Source organism: Miscanthus floridulus, chromosome 1, assembly GCF_019320115.1.
Source record: "Miscanthus floridulus cultivar M001 chromosome 1, ASM1932011v1, whole genome shotgun sequence".
In the NCBI taxonomy this organism is placed as follows: domain Eukaryota; kingdom Viridiplantae; phylum Streptophyta; class Magnoliopsida; order Poales; family Poaceae; genus Miscanthus; species Miscanthus floridulus.
In genome coordinates, this window is record NC_089580.1 from 51273378 (window position 1) to 51290245 (window position 16868).

Below are 16868 nucleotides of genomic sequence, written 5' to 3' on the forward strand. Positions count from 1 at the left end.
TATGATGTGCAATGAAGACAAACTTTATATCAAAATTATAGAGCACATTGAGATCTACAACTTTAGTTGACGAGTTTTATTTGAAATTATTTAGTGAATAATTTTTTCTAAATTTTTATATTTTAAAATTTTTGAATGATCTTGGACGGAGACATGGTCTATACAAAAGTTATAGTTATCAATACGATCTATAACTTTGTAGTTAATATTTTTTTTATCTGAGGTCATTTAGAGTCATAAGTATCAATTTTATTTTCTTAGCTTTCGAAATTCTAAATTTTGAATTCTAAAATCCAAGAAAATGAAACAAATATTTATTAGTACTATAATTGATTTAGATAAAAAAAAAGTCTACTACAAAGGTATAGATCATATTGATAATTGCAACTTTGACATAGACCATGTCAATGTCTTATGTCGTTCCAAAATTCTAAATTTTGAATTTCAAAATCTATGAGTTTAATATGAAATTTTGAAACTATAAATTATTTTAAATAAAAAATTTATCAACTACAAAGTTATAGATCTCATCGAGCTCTATAATTTTGATATAAAGTTCCTCTTCATCCAACTTCATTCGAAAAATTATGAATTTTTTTTTTGTAACCACTAAGAGTTGTGGTATAGTGGTTAGCGACATAATTGTCACTTTTAATTTCTCTCCTATCCACTAAAAAATATTGTTTTAATAGCCATACTTTTAAGAAAAACAAATGAAATAGTGTGTTAGTGTCCATCAGCAATTATAAACATCGAAGTGTTAGTGTAAAATAAAGATCAGTGTGTATGAGCGTGTTTTGAAAAAAGAACTGTTCAGTTATCCTGCCCACGATTGACGGCCGATTTATACCTTCCTGTTATCCTGCAATTATAAAGAGCACATTGAGGTTAGGTTTTTTTTTTGAACGACCGGAACTGATACTTGGACTTTGTCCTCTCCCCACTCTCTTCCTCCAGAAGTAAACCGTCCCCGGTCTCCTCGCCGCCATCTTCCACGTCCTCGGTGAGATCCGCACCGCTTTCTAGAGGTAGGCGTGCGCTGCCGCCTCCGCCCATCTCGGCGCTACGTTCCTCTAATACCTACCCGTACAACTTGTTTGTAATTCTTTCACACTACTATAGGAATAGTTTCTAGGGGCAGCTAGTGAAGCTTTGTAGAGGTGGCTCGGTCAGCCGCCTCTATCATACCGTCTCTATAAATCATGTATTTGTAGGGGCGGTTTTCAGAGCGTCCTTATAAATCGATTTGTAGAGGCGGCTGGTGTTACCAGCTGTCCCTATAAATCTATTTATAGGGGGCGGCTCTAGTAACATCAGCCGCCTCTATAAAATTGATTTGTAGAGGCGGCTGTAGTACCAGTTGCCCCTATAATACCTATTTGTAGGGACAGTTCAGTCTAGAACCGTCCCTACAGTCAATTTTTTCTGCAAAAAAAATAAATTTATAATTCAAATTCAACCAAAACATATATATATGTGCATATATAATTAAAATTTGACCAGAATATATATAATTTAAATCTGACCACAAGCACAAGAGCATTATATAAACAACCATTGCATGTCCAATTCACAAGAATATATACAATCCATCATTACAATTATCAACCAATTTAATATAAATATTAACTTAGGCAATAAAAAGAGACAACAACAGTCAAACACACATACAAATTATCAACCAATTTAATATAAATATTAACTTAGGCAATAGAAAGAGACAACAACCGTTAAACTTATAATCCACCTAACTAAAAATTTAATAAGAATTTGAAGGCATTTTACAAACTTCAACATTTGCACAGCAAAGTACTGTCAAGTTCTTTCATTTCCAAAAACTGTTGAGATATGGAAACAGATACTTGACGACACATAAACAAATAAAAGGAAGGTTCAGAGAAGTGACAGTTGAAACCTTGCTGAATATATGTGCTTGATCTTTGTGTTGCTATGGACCTGCAAGCATAAGAAAAACAGTTGTTCAAAGACAATCAAATCTAAACTTCAGTAGAGAACTAAAGCAACCAGATAGACTACTACGTAGATGAAAATACAGTCAGAGTCAATTAGACATCCTAGGCGTTTTCTATAAGCATCCATGTATATCTGCAGTCAAAGGTTCACAATTCAAAGGGATCAAGCTTCCTGGCATTATACCAACAAATCAGTTACTCATCTCACTAGTACCTTTTTGGTTGCCATTGCAAATTGAAAGAATCCAAATATGAAAACAATCATAGAAAAGCATGCAAAGAACATGATTCATGAGGCTCCCTGAAAATTGCATGTATGCAGAAGCCGTGCATAGTCACGGCCACGGCGCCACCGCGACATGGCCACTGGAGTTATAGTAGGAGAAGCCGTGCAGGCGCCTGCTAGGACGACGAACGCAGCAACAGTGTAGGTGTAGTGCTGTGGCGGCGGCGAAGGTGATGGCGCTTCCCGCCGCTCACAGCGCCCCTTTCGATCGTTCTAGGGTTAAGAACTTTAGGGTGGGGCTGGCGGCTACCGGTGACCTCATGTCTTGTGCCCCAGCCCCCACCATCCTTTTATGGCGCTGCGCGACGGGGGGCATCAGCCTGGAGAACCGGCTGAGCGCCCTCGATTTGGGCGCGAATCAAGGGCCCAATTGGCTGTTGGATCAACTGGTGGAGTGGTCGACCACCGGGCAACTAGGTCCCGGCTGGTGCTCACCACCAAGCACCGGAGCCTGGAGTAGCACGCCATGCGCCTATTCACGTCGGCCAACTTCTACCTCCTATGCGAGGAGATCAAGATGCTGGGCAGCTTCGACATCATCGTCATGTCGCAAGGCACAACTACCCGATGCTGCATCCGGCGATGTGTTCTACTTCTACACCGTGGCATTTCAACCAGTGCTCTGGCGATGTCATCAAGTGCAGCTGCCGGAAGATGGAGCGTGATGGCCTCCCCTGCCGGCATATCTTTTTGCGTGATGCGTTACACTTCCATGGTGAAGAAATCGGCCTGTTGCGTGCCTAGAAGGATGACGACGCGACACGATGCCAAGATCGAGAGGCTCAACAAGATGAGGGACCTGGGGCATCAGGTGTTCGACCTGGCGTCGGAGGACGCCCAAGAGTTCCAGGAGATCATGGAGTTCTTCGAAACCTGGCTGGAAGAGAAAGAGGGGCGGCGAGGCTCCGGTGCTGTTGCTGCGAAGGATGGCGGTGATGCCACGGAGGCGGAGAGTAGCACGCCGGTGACAAAGAGGATCAAATTGTTCGACGACTGAGGTGAGGTGCGGCATGACATATTTCCATGCAGACTGAGTGCCTTACACGCATGCATCTAGTTCATTTTTATTATTCGTCCTAAATTAGCCTAAAAATGAAAAAGGAGAGGAGAGAGAAAGAGAGTAAAGTCATCTAGGATCACTTTTAGTCATTTTTAGCTACCCCTTAGTGACAAAAGCCACTAAACTTTAGTGACCCTTTTTAGTCAGCGTGTTTGGCATTTTAGTGACTAAAAATAACTAAAGTTAACTTTAGTGACCCCTAGCCAAACAGGCCCTCACCGTCAGTGGCAGTGGCACTTCCATGGTTTTCCTTGACACTATGGACAACAAACCTTCTTAATGCATCCAGTTTCATTTCTTTAACTAAGTGTGTGTCCGTCCAATGCATGGGCAAACCAAATTTTGCATTCAATTTATGATTTTATCCGATGCCTCTGTGGACGATAATTCATAATTTTGGTATGCTCCCACCTAATTTTTAAACGCATGAGATATGTTAGTCGGTTCAATTTATGATTTTATCCCATACCTAGACTCATCAAGGAGAACAGTTTCGGGCTTATTCCTCTCAAAAAATTGGGAAAAAAAATTTCAGGAAATGCAAACTCCGTTGACTGCAAATTCCAACAAATAGAACAGCGAGGAAGTAGCACTCGACCAAACATAAGAAAAACAACAGATGCAAAATTCTGTAGTTCCACAGAAGTTGATAATTTGTGCACCCTAACTTGATCGACTCAATATCCACGCTCCTTCAGATTTCAACACAGTTGGCATAGATAAGTTCAAGCCACTGTATATCACAATGCCTCAATGCTTTGCTTGGCCTCTTCCTTATCTTATGGTCAGGTACCCCTCAGTTAACAGGGGCAATTAATACTGTCATATGGAAGTTCTTTAATTTCAACCATGAAGAAATATTTAGACAGTACAGTACAGGCAACCAAGTCACAAGCTTAATTTAGATGCATCACTATGTCTGGATGGAAGGGGAGCATGCCAGAGCTACGAAGGACAGAAAACAGACACATTGTACTGGATAAGAAGCCATCAACATAGGTTCCACAAATTTGAAATTTTAGTTTTCAAATGAATCGAACAGTAAAGAACACGTGGAGATATACCATAACACTAGCTGCATTTCGAAATGGTGACATATTGAGCAGCACCCATTCTAATTCAAATGCTGATACCTGATAGAAACAAGGTCCTTGTGATACCTTACGTGACGATGGGCAGTCGTATGTAAAAGCTATACAAGGCAGAGTGTTGCCTAAGCCTCCAAGTCACATATAGGTATTATTTCTTTCAGTTTTCAAATGAATCAAGCATCAGCAGGACATAAGAACCATAAAAATGCAAATGCAACAGAATTGTGATGCATAAATACTTAAATTCCAACATACTTACAGATCATGTAGTATTCAATTAACTAAGGCCAAACATAGTTAGGACCATATCAGCTTAGCAAAAGGAAACATCTTGAAAGCTTTACAGAACAAGCCAGGTTCAGGACAGGACAACTCCAAGAGCAAAAGGAAACCCCAAAGGAACAAAATAGGCTATCACTGTAGCATAAACCTCCACAGATTTGCACATTATTAGCTGTCTGTCATTATCATCCACCTTGCGTTGCGACGCTTAAATTTGGCACTTTAGCAGCTAAATCACTAAGCACTACATATATTATTTGGCAGCCACTTCATTGGGATTGCATATATCCCTTGGTAGCAACTTCACCGAGACTGCATATATCAGTTGGCAGCAACTTCGTGCAACAATGCAAGAAGTATAACTATAAGAACATGCTCTCTGTTCATCAAGTGCTTCATATTCTAATATGCTCCAAAGGAATCAAGATATGCTCACTGTCATTCCAAAATACTTCAATAAATATATAGTCGAACTTCTGAACTATATATATTGGAAATTTAAGTGTTTTATATCCGGATATGCCCCTTCCCCTCCCTCTTTCTCAGCTCAGCAGCAAGAGCTGGGAATTTCTGCAACAACATGGCGAAACCATCTGTGAACACTGCCTTGTAGAAATTTTCCTGCACAGCAAAAATGTTTATGCACTTTCTCTTCAACTTTGGACAGTTGTATGTCTCAGCGCAAGCTAAAGCAGAAGCAACTGTCTTCACAGAGGTGTTGTCCCATAACTTCAGTTCACATAAAACCTTCAGACGGTCCAGTGCAAATCTGTCAGCCGCGGCAAGCAAATGTTGCAACATCTCAGCAGGAGAATATCCAACCTCATCATCTGGAGGCAAGGCATCTGTGTACATGAACCGAAGCATAACTTTGAATGCTGCAGGGTGAATGTCCTGCAGCGTGATGGATGGCATCGTGGCGTCAGCCATTGGGCCAAAGAGCTCCGCACTGAAGACTGGTGATCGAGCTGCAAGCACAGCACGGTGAGCATGGAACGTCTCACCACCCACGATGAATGACACGTCTGTTCCCAAAGTGCAATCCAGCAGGTGACCCAAGTGGCTTGGGTAAATTGGATGGCGGCAGCACAGGCAAGGTACTGTCATGCATAACTATGACCCCGCACACAATTGTGACCATGTCATTCATCACATACAACTCAAGCTCACTTCGCTTCATGAACTGATCCCATCCCCACTCTGTCTCTACTAGCTGGAAAGTGTCCTTCTCTACTAGCTACAAAGTGTCCAAGCACCTATCATTGGGAGAACATAGCTTGCCATCTCTGCCCACCAAGAAAGCATCAAAGATGGCTTCGAACTTCTTCGATTTGCTCACAAGCTCCAGGTAGAGAGATAAGTGCTCGTTGTTGCCGTTTATGTCGCCCCCGCGGGGGGTAGCAGTTAATCCTCCACAAGTAACCCCCAGCAGAGAAGTTACCGAAGCTCACGAAGTCCCCAGTGGCGAGGTGCTGGGTTTGCTCGTAGTCAAGCTTGAACTCAATAAAACCAGAGCCCAGAATGTCTGTGTCCTACTGCTCCCTAGCACTATTAGGGTGTAAATAACACCGATTCACAAGATAGAAACCCCTTAATTGTAAGAAAAACTGACGAAAACCACGCGAAAATACTCACATTTTCAACAAATCGTTGTGGAAGACTGGTAGGGGTGGGCCGTCGGCGGGCTTGGTGGTGGCTCCGTACTCTCGTCGGTGCCTCAATAAACTTAAGGCTCCTCAGTAAAGCAGCGTCTTGCGCCTTGCCTCTGACAAGCCTCCGCCGGCAGCTGCCGACCGCCGACCGTTTGTTGTTCCCCGTTCCTCGTCGCCTAGGGCTCCCAGCATTTTTTTTTTTTTTTTTTACACTTGGGGAGAGAGCGAAAGAGTGATGGCCGCGCGTCCTCGTGACTTAGGGCGTGTTTGTTGCCTTGATGGTCTTCTCGGACAGGCCCGCCACCTATACCGGCCCATGTTTATTTGCCTGGACGCGTCTGGGCCTGGGCAACGCAGTGCTTAAAGCACCCGCGAGTCAGCATAAAAAAAAAAGAAATCAAGCTTCATTTCTCTCTGGCCTGGTCTGCTCCATGCAGCGGCGGCTGTTTCCATCACCTCCTGAATCTTCTCTCACCCACCGCTCCTCTCGACGACGCGAACGCGGGCGCATCTCTGTCGAGTCCAATGCCACGGCCTTCCATTGCCGGCCGGCCTCAGTTAGCCACCGCACGTCTTCCCGCCCTGACGCCCTGCACGACGGGAGGCGGCGTCGCCGGCTGGGACACCTTGCAAACAGCGGCCATCGGCGCCGGTGCCGGTGGGCTGGGTCCCGCCACAGGCGACACCATTCCTAGCCATGAGCGCATGGGGAGCATCACGCGCGCTGCCTTTATTGTTCACCACCTCGCCGCCGCTGGCGTCGGTGCCGGCGGGCTCGGTCCCGCAACAGTCGCCGCCATTCCCACCCGCGCGCGCAGCAGAGAGAAGAAAGAGCGAGCATGCGGACGCAGTGTGAAGGTCTCGACCACCGTGGAACGACATGTGTCTTCAACCCGTTTGTAAAAAGGGCTTATTGGATACACACCATTGCAATTTTCACGATTTTGAATCACACCACTACAATTCATCTAATTGGGCCGGTGCCATTACAATTTCGCAAGAGCTTGAAATACGCCACTATTTACGACTGACTTTTGCCACTTTTGCCATTACAATTTTCATGAGCTGTTGTATTTTCGTATTGCCACTTTTGCCCTTCATGCCACACAAAAGGATAAGCCGCGACCGCCGACGCGCGACGCGTCTTTCTGTTCGCCGTCCCCGACTCCGCATTCCTCACTCCCTTCTCCAACCCAATCCCTAACCCTAGAACTCGAGAGCGACTGCGAGGCGGTTGGCGGCGGCGGCGGCAGCGGACCTGGTCTCCGGCGGAGGAGGAGTGGGGCTCCACAATCCATGAAGGTCGAGTGGGCTGTGGCAGCAGACCAGTAGCGCGGCGATGGTGCACGTTGCGACAACGGCGGCGGCGCCCGAGGTCACCGATTGTTCGGCCACGGACGGCACCAGGTACGCTGTTTCGAAGTAGCACCCATACTAGCTGAGGATGGTGACGCGGGTGGAAGCACGGGCGGGCGGGCTAGCGGCGAGGGACGGCACAACGCAATTCCACGTCCGTGCGAGCGAGCGAGCGGCCAGACGCGGTGGGGAGCGGGGAGGCGGGGCGCGCGCCGGCTACGGGAGCGGCCGTGCGGGCGGGGAGCGCGCCGGTGACGCGAGCGGCAGCGCGGGTGCAGGCACGGGCGGGCTGGTTGATTCCGCGTCTGTCGAATAGGGGCTACTGGTTGCGGTCCAGTAGCCTGACGGGTTGGGGGATTGGGAAGCAGGAGTGGATCTACCAATTGGGGCTGCTTGGCTTCTGTATTTTTTACGCGAGGGATGGTCTTCAGGCTTTCGCAGCGATTCTCCCTTTCCCTTTGTGTCAATTCAGTGATTCTAGGTTCAAAAAAAAAAACAGTGATTGCGAAATCTGAAGTTGATTCTCTTATAAGCTGATGTTTGGAAGAGCACTGTGGGGGTACATGGTTTACTTTTGAATTTTATGAATTAAAAAATGATAAAAAATGGTGCTGTTTTTTTAGTTTCCTTTGGACAAATGTTACTTTTCTCGCTAGTATCTAAGATAGTGTTCTTGCGTTCCTTATTTTTAGTGTTCCAATTCAGCCATGACTATTTTATTATCCTTTGTTTTGTCCTAGGATGTTTTTGTGGGAACAACCCCTGTGTGCGCTTCCAGATGACATAAATCCATTACTAAAGCCTTTTACTTATACTGAACTACAACTAGACCTTATCCTTCCTGATCTAGGAATGTAGCCTGGTCCAGAACCACTAGAACCTACTGATCTAGAACCACCAGAACCTACTGATCCAGAACCACCAGAACCTACTGATCCAGAACCACAGCCTAATCCAACAATGCCTAACAAATTCCAATGTGTTGCCGAAGAAGAGCATGACATCTTTGATAATGAAGAAGAGTATGTTGGCGTCGATGATGAGCATATGTACATTACAATTCCACCTGCACAGCCATCTTTGAATGCACAAACAGATTCATCTATGCCTACTAATGCTGCCAATCAAATTGTTCCTGCTGAGGCAGAGGTTACTGATGCAGATCCTGATGAGATAAGGGTCTTACATGATCCTGAGAACCCAAGAATAGAGAAGGGTGCCTTATTTCCTGACATCATCACCTTCAGGAAAGCAGTGAGGCACTATGCAGTGAAGAAAGGTTTTGAGCTTGCTCCTGGCATCAAGACTGACCCTACTAGGTATATTGCAAGGTGTAAGCACCCTGGCTATCCTTGACGTATTCATGCTTCAAGGATTCATGATCAGAAAACTATACAGGTATAAACAATTCTATATCCTTGTTATTAAATTCAGTTTGTTTTTTTTAATTAAATTCAGTTTGGTTGTGCATACTACTTATTCATGCTTGTCTTTTGTTCAGATTAAGACCCTACCTTTTGAACACGATTGTCCAACCATGAAGCTTGTTGTAAACAAAATGCCTTCTCAAGAATGGGTGTCAGATAGACTGAAAGAATGGTTGAAGAAGAATCCAAGCAAGCGTCTGAAGGCAGCCAAGGAGAAGGTTGAGGGAGATTATGGGATAAAGCTCAAGTACAGCAAGCTTTATTCAGGTGTGCAGCTAGCACTGCAACATATTCATGGTAAATATGAAGAGTCATTCAAATTGCTATTTAATTGGAAAGCTCAGATGGATATAACATGTCCAGGTAGCATTGTAGAGATAGATGTGGAGAAAGTAGGCAAGAAAATGAGGTTTAAGAGGATATTTGTAGCTCTCAAACCATGTGTGGATGGGTTTATAACTGGTTGTAGGCCATTCATTGGTGTAGATGCATCAAGTCTAAATGGTAAATACACAGGACAGTTAGCATCTGCTACAGGGGTTGATGGACATAACTGGTTATACTACATTGCTTATGCTATTTTTTATTATGAAAATGAGGACAACTGGAAGTGGTTTATGCATCATTTGAGAAGGGCTGTTGGGAGCCCAAAAGGACTAGTGATTTGTATTGATGCATGTAAGGGCTTGGAGAAAGCAGTTGGTGCAGTGTTTCCTGAGGCTGAGTACAGGGAGTGCATGAGGCATTTATATTCCAACTTCATGAAGCATTACAAAGGAGATGTTTTCACAACTCATCTCTATCCAGCTGCTAGAAGCTACACTGAAGGGCTGTTCAAGTGGCACTTGAAGAAGATATATGAATTTGCTCCTGATGCAATCAAGTACTTGCAAGATCACCACAACCGAATCTGGTACAGGGCTGGTTTCTCCGAGGACAGCAAATGTGATTATCTGACAAACAATGTGTCAGAGAGCTTCAATAGTCAGGTGAGGGACATGAAAGGGCTGCTCATACATGAGTTAGTTGATGGGCTTAGGGAGATGATAATGGAGAAGAGGTATCTTAGGACAAAGGTTGGTAGAGAATTGGGAGAAGGCATTTTGCCTAGTGTCATCAAGGAACTGAACCTAATTAGCAAACACTTGAAGGTCGTCAAAGTTGCAGTAAGTGATGAGGATTTTGCTGAGGTGACCTTGCTTGATGAGTGGAACAACACCAAAAGGCATACAGTGGACCTAGTCAATCATTGTTGCGGCTGTAGGCAATGGCAGGTCACAGGAAAACCTTGTAGACATGCACTTGCTTGGATCTTGTCCAACAGAGGCTTGGAAATCAAGGATTTTGTGCATGAATACTACTCTGTGGCCAGGTTCAAAGCAGCATATGCAGATATAGTTCCACCCATGCCTGATAGGGCTGACTGGCCTGAGGTGGAGCTAGGATATAAACTGCACCCAGCACTGCAGAAGAGGGCAGCAGGCAGACCTAGAGTGGTCATGATTAGAGGGAGTATGGAAGAAAGGGCAAACAAAAAGAAAGTGAGATGCAAAAGGTGCAAAGGCTATGGGCACTTTGAGAAGACCTGCAAACTTGCTGAACCAACAGAAGATGATGATGGTGTTGATGAGGCAGCTACGCTTGCATCACTTAAAAGGTACATTTCTTATTTCTGATTTGCTTGTGAATGTAAATGGGCAAGGAATGTCTAAATGATAGCCATCTCATATAGGGTGAGGCAAGATGATGAAGGACCGAGCAAGACACCAAAAAAAAGCAGAAGACAAGTGCAACCAAGCAAGCACCCAAGAAAAATCAGAAGACAAGTGCAACCAAGCAAGCGCCAAAGAAGAAGAAGACTCCTGTAAAGAAGAAGCTTCTGAAGGCTGCAACTGCTCCTGAAGCAAGAGTGGTGAGAAGCCTCAACAGCTGGCTCGGCGTGGATTAGATGATGTGTTTTGTTGTGCATTTGCTGGTCTTAGTGACCTGAAGTGTTATCTATGGCTTTTGCTAGTCCAAGCGAACCAACATGTGCTTTGTAAGTGACCTGATGTGTTTGGGAACTATGCAACTAGAATGGTGTCCTCTGTATGGATGTTAAGTACAATGTTTGAGAACTATGGATGTGGACCGATGGAATGTTTCCATTTTTATTTCTGGAATGATGAAAATGCATGTTATGTGAACTATGTACCGTATGTGCATTACATGTTTCCATCTTTATTTCTAGAATGTAGCATGTGCGCTTGACATGTCACTGCATGTTCTGGGAACTATGCGCCAAATGTGCATTGCATGTACTGAAGTTGATTCATAAATAAACTAAACAAAATGAGAGAATGGCAAACCCAAGTGCTTCACTTCAGATAACAGCCGGCGTCGGGACATTATCCTTTCACGGGAGGGCAGAAAGGTCCATACGCAAATATGGTGGCCTCCTGTAGCCCTAACAGTGGGTCCAAGACGGCATGGAGCGTAGACAATGGCGTATTTCAAACTCTAGCAGAATTGTAATGGCACCAGCCCAATTAGGCGAATTGTAGTGGTGTGTTTCAAAATCATGAAAATTGCAATGGTGTGTATCCAATAAGCCCATTGTAAAAATGTTTGCAAGAAGAGAGTCCAACTTCGTCGAGGTGAGATGCAATCTCCACGGCTCCGGAACCCGGAGGGAGAAGGGTCAAGGGAGAGATCTCAACGTTACACTCCCTCCCTACTCTAGGTGACCATAACTACATGTACAGGCAAACAAACAAATAAGCAGTCTGTTCGGCTGGGGCTGAAACGATCGTATATGATCGTAGATTATTACTGCTGACTAGTTTGGTGTGAGAGAAAAATACTGTTCTGACTGAAAATTTATGATCATTTACGACCAAGCGAACATGCTGAATATCCCTATTTAGCCTGTCTCTGCTAGGAAATAGAACCAAACACAGCAAACTGCAATTACAAGACCGTCCTCTTCTCGCCTGTCGAAACTCATACGAACCAGTCCTGATTATCCAGGCGAACTAACATACCCATAAGCCCCCATTCGGGCCATCATGGGCCCACCGTTTGGCCCAAATATCTACCTATCACAAGGTATAAACACACCGTTGCCTTTCAGATACTAAAAGCATCTCCAAGACCAAGATTTTCAAAAACTCACTCCCACTGATAACTTTTTGGCAAGATTGAAAAAAATATTCTCCAACAACTTCCTATCACAACTCCCAATCTTTGGGTACTTAAGAAAATAGACCCAATCGCATGGAAATATACACGCACGTATCGATTAGCCAATCTAGAGGCGGAAGGATGTAGGAAAAAAAGAAATAGGATAGGGTTCCTAATGCAAATGTAAGAGAGAGAAAGAATAAACTCTGTTTGTTTTGCTGAAATTTGGCTTATGCTGATTTGTTGTGAGAGGAAAACATTGTTTGTTCGCTGAAAAATACTTGTCGACAGAATATTATCGGCAGTCCTCCGAGGGGTATCCCACGAAGGTAGATTGATCGGCAAATATGCGTGTAATCGAGAACAAGAAGGCAACAGAGACACACGAGTTAGACAGGTTCGGGCCGTCAGCACGACGTAATACCCTACTCCTATAGTCTATTGAATTGTATTGGCTATCGTATAATATTGCGTATGTTTGGAGGGGGGTCCCTGCTCACCTTTTATAGTTCGGGCGACATGGTTACAAGTCGGTTAGATGTAGGAAATAATCGGAAAGTAATAACAGATTACAGGATTCAAGGGATCATACGTATCCTAACAGATCTCGTAGCATCTTCAGGATATCTTCCCGGTGTCTTACGGGACACGCCGAGCAACGTTGTGCCCCGCAAGGCTTCGTCTTATGGGCTGGGCCGCCCCTAGGGGCGCAACCCATGTGATCTGTCATGGGTATCCGGGGTCGTACCCCCCACAGCTAGTCCCCGAGCGCCTTATATCTGTTGTGCAATGTTGTCTTGAGCTTGTCCGAATAGGTGCGAACAAAGCCTAGCAGTCAAACTCATGGTCTGACCACCATGATAAGTTGTCGAGCAGTTGTGAACCATCACCGAGCAGTGTGAACCATCACCGAGCAGCTATGAACCATCACGGAGCAGTGTGAACCATCGCCGAGCAGCTATGAATCATCGTCGAGCAGTGTGAACCGTTGCCGAGCAGTGTGAACCATCGTCGAGCAGTGCGAACCGTCGACGAGCAGCTGTGAACCCTCGCCGAGCAGTGTATCCTAAGTAAGGCTTGCCATAAGGATGTAAGGAGCTCAAGTTCAAAATCGAAAATTTCCCCGTAGTGGACCAAGTGTGCCCACTTAGAGTCCGTCCACGAGAAAGGGAGATAGTTGTCTTCAACTTCAGGAGGCACGGAGTCTTCAAGAGTAAAGCAAACACACTCACCGCTAGGTGAAGTGCGCCCACTTAGTCCTCGAGCCTGACAGTAGGTGACGTAGTCACGTGGTGCCAGGGTCTAAAGTAGAAGAAAAGCAAAAAACCAGCCGAGCAGGTAGCCAGTCCCCGGGCGTAGCCCTGAGATGAGAAAAGCACATTCACCATAAGATGCAGTGTGCCCACTTAGTCCCCGAGCCTGACAGTAGGTGGCGTTGTCACGTGGTGCCAAGGTCAAAAACAGCAGTCAACAGAAGAAAGTCCCTAATGCGGTGAGAAACCAAGTCGTACTGCTGACGCAGTCCCCGAGCCACAAGTGGAAATCTTAGAGAAAACAAATCATAGAGAAAAAACCAGAGTAATGGTTGTACAGTAGTAATTACTGAGCTAGAATAGATGGCGGAGACGTTGACGAATATTCGGTGAGTAGTAACAAATTGCGGCGATAAATAGACGATATGGGCTCAGGTGTGTGAAAGCCCAAGTAACGGCCCACCACACTGTTTCAGAGAATTCAGAGAGGCACAAATCATAGAGTGGTTTCCCAAAAACCCTCGAATGCGAAAAGGTGGGGGAGTGCTTTATAACTACGCCGCCGCACCCCGCGCTCCCACCTTTGCCACTTCGCCTCTTCGTCTTCCTCCTCAGCCCTCGCACTTCTAGATTCTCATTCACACACGCTTCCGCTGCCAATCCCAAACTAGATCTGAGAGATGGCGCCAAAGAGGGGAGCTGGAAACCCGAAGAAGGCAACCGCCGGAGCCAGCCGGGACAACGAGTGGGTGTCGTCGAACATGGGGGAGGCGGAGATCGTTAGGATGGTGGAGGCGGGCGTCCTTTCTGACCGTGTCACCGCCGAATGGTGACCAGCCAATGGTGAGCCCTTCTCGATGCCGCATACAGACGAAGTAGTAGTTTTTGAAGATTATTTTTGGCACGGGTTAGGATTTCCCATTCATCATTTCTTGAGGGGCCTGTTGGAGTTCTAGAGAGTTACTCTATGCAATCTCCACCCAAACACTATCTTGCAAATCTCAATTTTTATCCACTTCTGTGAGGCATATCTCAGAGTTCTTCCCTACTTCAACCTCTTCCATCATCTGTTCTGGCTGAAGAAGAAGGGTGGTGGCGGTTCCAAGGTGGTCGGTGGCATTTATCTTCAACTTCATGATGGAATGGTGGACGAGTACATCACTGTACCGCTGAACACCTCGCTGAAGGGGCGGAATGCCAGGTGGTTCTACATGAAGCAGAGCTATCCCACCATCCGCTGCGATGTCGACCACGTTTTGGAGAACGAGAGGAGCTGGTCAGAGAGGCCGAGCAGTGTTGACATGGAGCAGGTGAGGTAGCTCCTCGGCCTAATAAAGGGCATGAAGATGAATGGGGGGTTGGTGGCAGCGAGCTTCATAGTGCGCTGTGTCTAGCCCTGCAAGTAGAGGGCCCACGTGGGTTTTGACTTCAAGGGGGACACCGACGGCACCCGGGAGGGGACAGAGAGGCTGTCAAAGGATGATGTGCTAGAGTGAGCCACAGGGCTATTCGCTCTAAATGCCTCGTTTAGCGTGTCCGGGCAGACGAGAGCCTTTAACTGCATGAATCTGCCTCCTCAGGTAAAAGTCTCAATTGTTTGTTCTGGATCCTTTTTATCCTATAGCATTGTCGAGCAGTAAACTGATTCACTTGTGGAAAGATCCATTCGCAGGAACGAGCGACGTACTTCTCAGACATGCCAAGGGACAATTGGCCAAGGGCAGTGGATGCTCGGCCAACAACACAGCTTGAGAAAGGTGCCATCAGCGCCTCATCGAAGTCTAGAGGCATGGACGCTGGTCAGACGGAGAGTCCCGCCCTAGTTTTGGAGAAAGTTCAGGGGAAGAGGGCAGCGGTAGATGAGCTGGCCTAGAAGAAGAGGAAAACAGCGAGTGCTGCTCCCCGCAAGTCAGTCAGCATCTTGCTTGGCGGTGACTAGACCACTTGGACGCAAAGTGCGACGATGTCTGAGTGGTCAGATGACGATGGGGCTCTTGTGGCTCCTCCTCTGAGCACTGAAGCACCTCCGTGCAACACGCGCACGGAGGTACAATCAAAGGGAGGAGAGAAAGTCCACGAGCAGTAGGCGAAGGGAGTCCCCGAGCAGTAGTAGGCGGAAGAGAGGCTAACGACGGAGGCCGTGAGACCTCAACCTCAGGGCATGCTGGTCGACCCTAGGGCCATGCCTCGGGGCTCGAGTAGGCATCACCGGTTCAAAAAAGTGCACCAGGAGGCCAACACGTAAGTATCCTTGCCTTGGACTTATATTTGCTGTCGTATCTTTATCTCTTGTGGCGATTGATGAGCAAACTAATGTAGAGCGAGGCGTATGGAGGATTTGAATCTGTCCATCTAGACTAGCGAGCAACTAGGGGTAGCCCCAACATGGAAGCAATGCCACCAGACCCCATCCCGAAGTCCCCGAGTGCTTAGTGGCCTGTGGAGGAGTCAACCGCCGTTGATGATGAACTTGGTGGCAGAGAATGGTTGGCGTCGACAGTGGACAAGCCAGCGGCGATGTCCGAGGCAACGACGGGAGCTGCCAGGTCTTCGGAGGCAAACGCTAGAGTTGCTGACACTGCGCCGAAGTTGGGGGCGGAGGAATCGGTGGAACTAGGGGAGCAGGCGGCTCTCCCAGAGACATCGAAGGGCGTGGTCAGCTGTGCCGTGCGGCTACCAAGGCCCCAGGTGGTGCCACCAGCTATGGAGGAGGAGGATGAGGTGGAAGTGATCGAGCGTTAGGAATCACGACCTCAAGCCGTCCGAATCCTCCGCAAGCGGGGCGACGAAGTGGTGGTCGTTGAGGAGGAGGACACCACCTAGGAGCTCAAGAGGCTAGAGTCCACCCTTTTGACAGTGATGAAGCAGATCAAGGTTAGCATTGTGTCATCAATGTTCATCTTTGACGTTGGAGATTGGAGTTTTTCATCATCTTGGTGCTTTTGCAGGGCATAGCCCGAACTACCAAACAACGGTGATAGCAGATCAATAGGATGGAGCCCCTCGCCGAGGAGAATGCAAAGCTAAAGGAGGTGATGAAGCTCATGGAGAAAAACGTCTAGAGGGCCCAACGCAGTGGGATCTTGTCGAGGCTAACGTGCGGGATCTGGAATACCAAAAGGGGGCTCTATCCGAGCAGCTAGCGACCGTGTCTGAGCAGTTGTGGGGCAGGTCTGAGCAAGTGGCCACTGTCTTTGAGCAACTGATGAGTGTTTCTGAGCAGCTAGAGCGTAAGTCTGAGTAGCTAAGAAACGTCTGCGAGTAGAAAATAGGTATGGCGGATCGGCAAATTTACTTTGCATTGCTGAAGTCTTATTGTTGCTGAC

The 16868-nt window shown here is 46.5% G+C and overlaps 2 pseudogenes; one reads left to right on the forward strand and one right to left on the reverse strand.

Annotated features, from left to right (window-relative positions):
- Positions 1-4851: 4851 nt before the first annotated feature.
- LOC136483534 (BTB/POZ and MATH domain-containing protein 1-like) lies at positions 4852-6111 on the reverse strand (annotated as a pseudogene).
- Positions 6112-9258: 3147 nt separating this feature from the next.
- On the forward strand, positions 9259-11254 carry LOC136483537 (uncharacterized; annotated as a pseudogene).
- The last annotated feature ends 5614 nt before the right edge of the window (positions 11255-16868 follow it).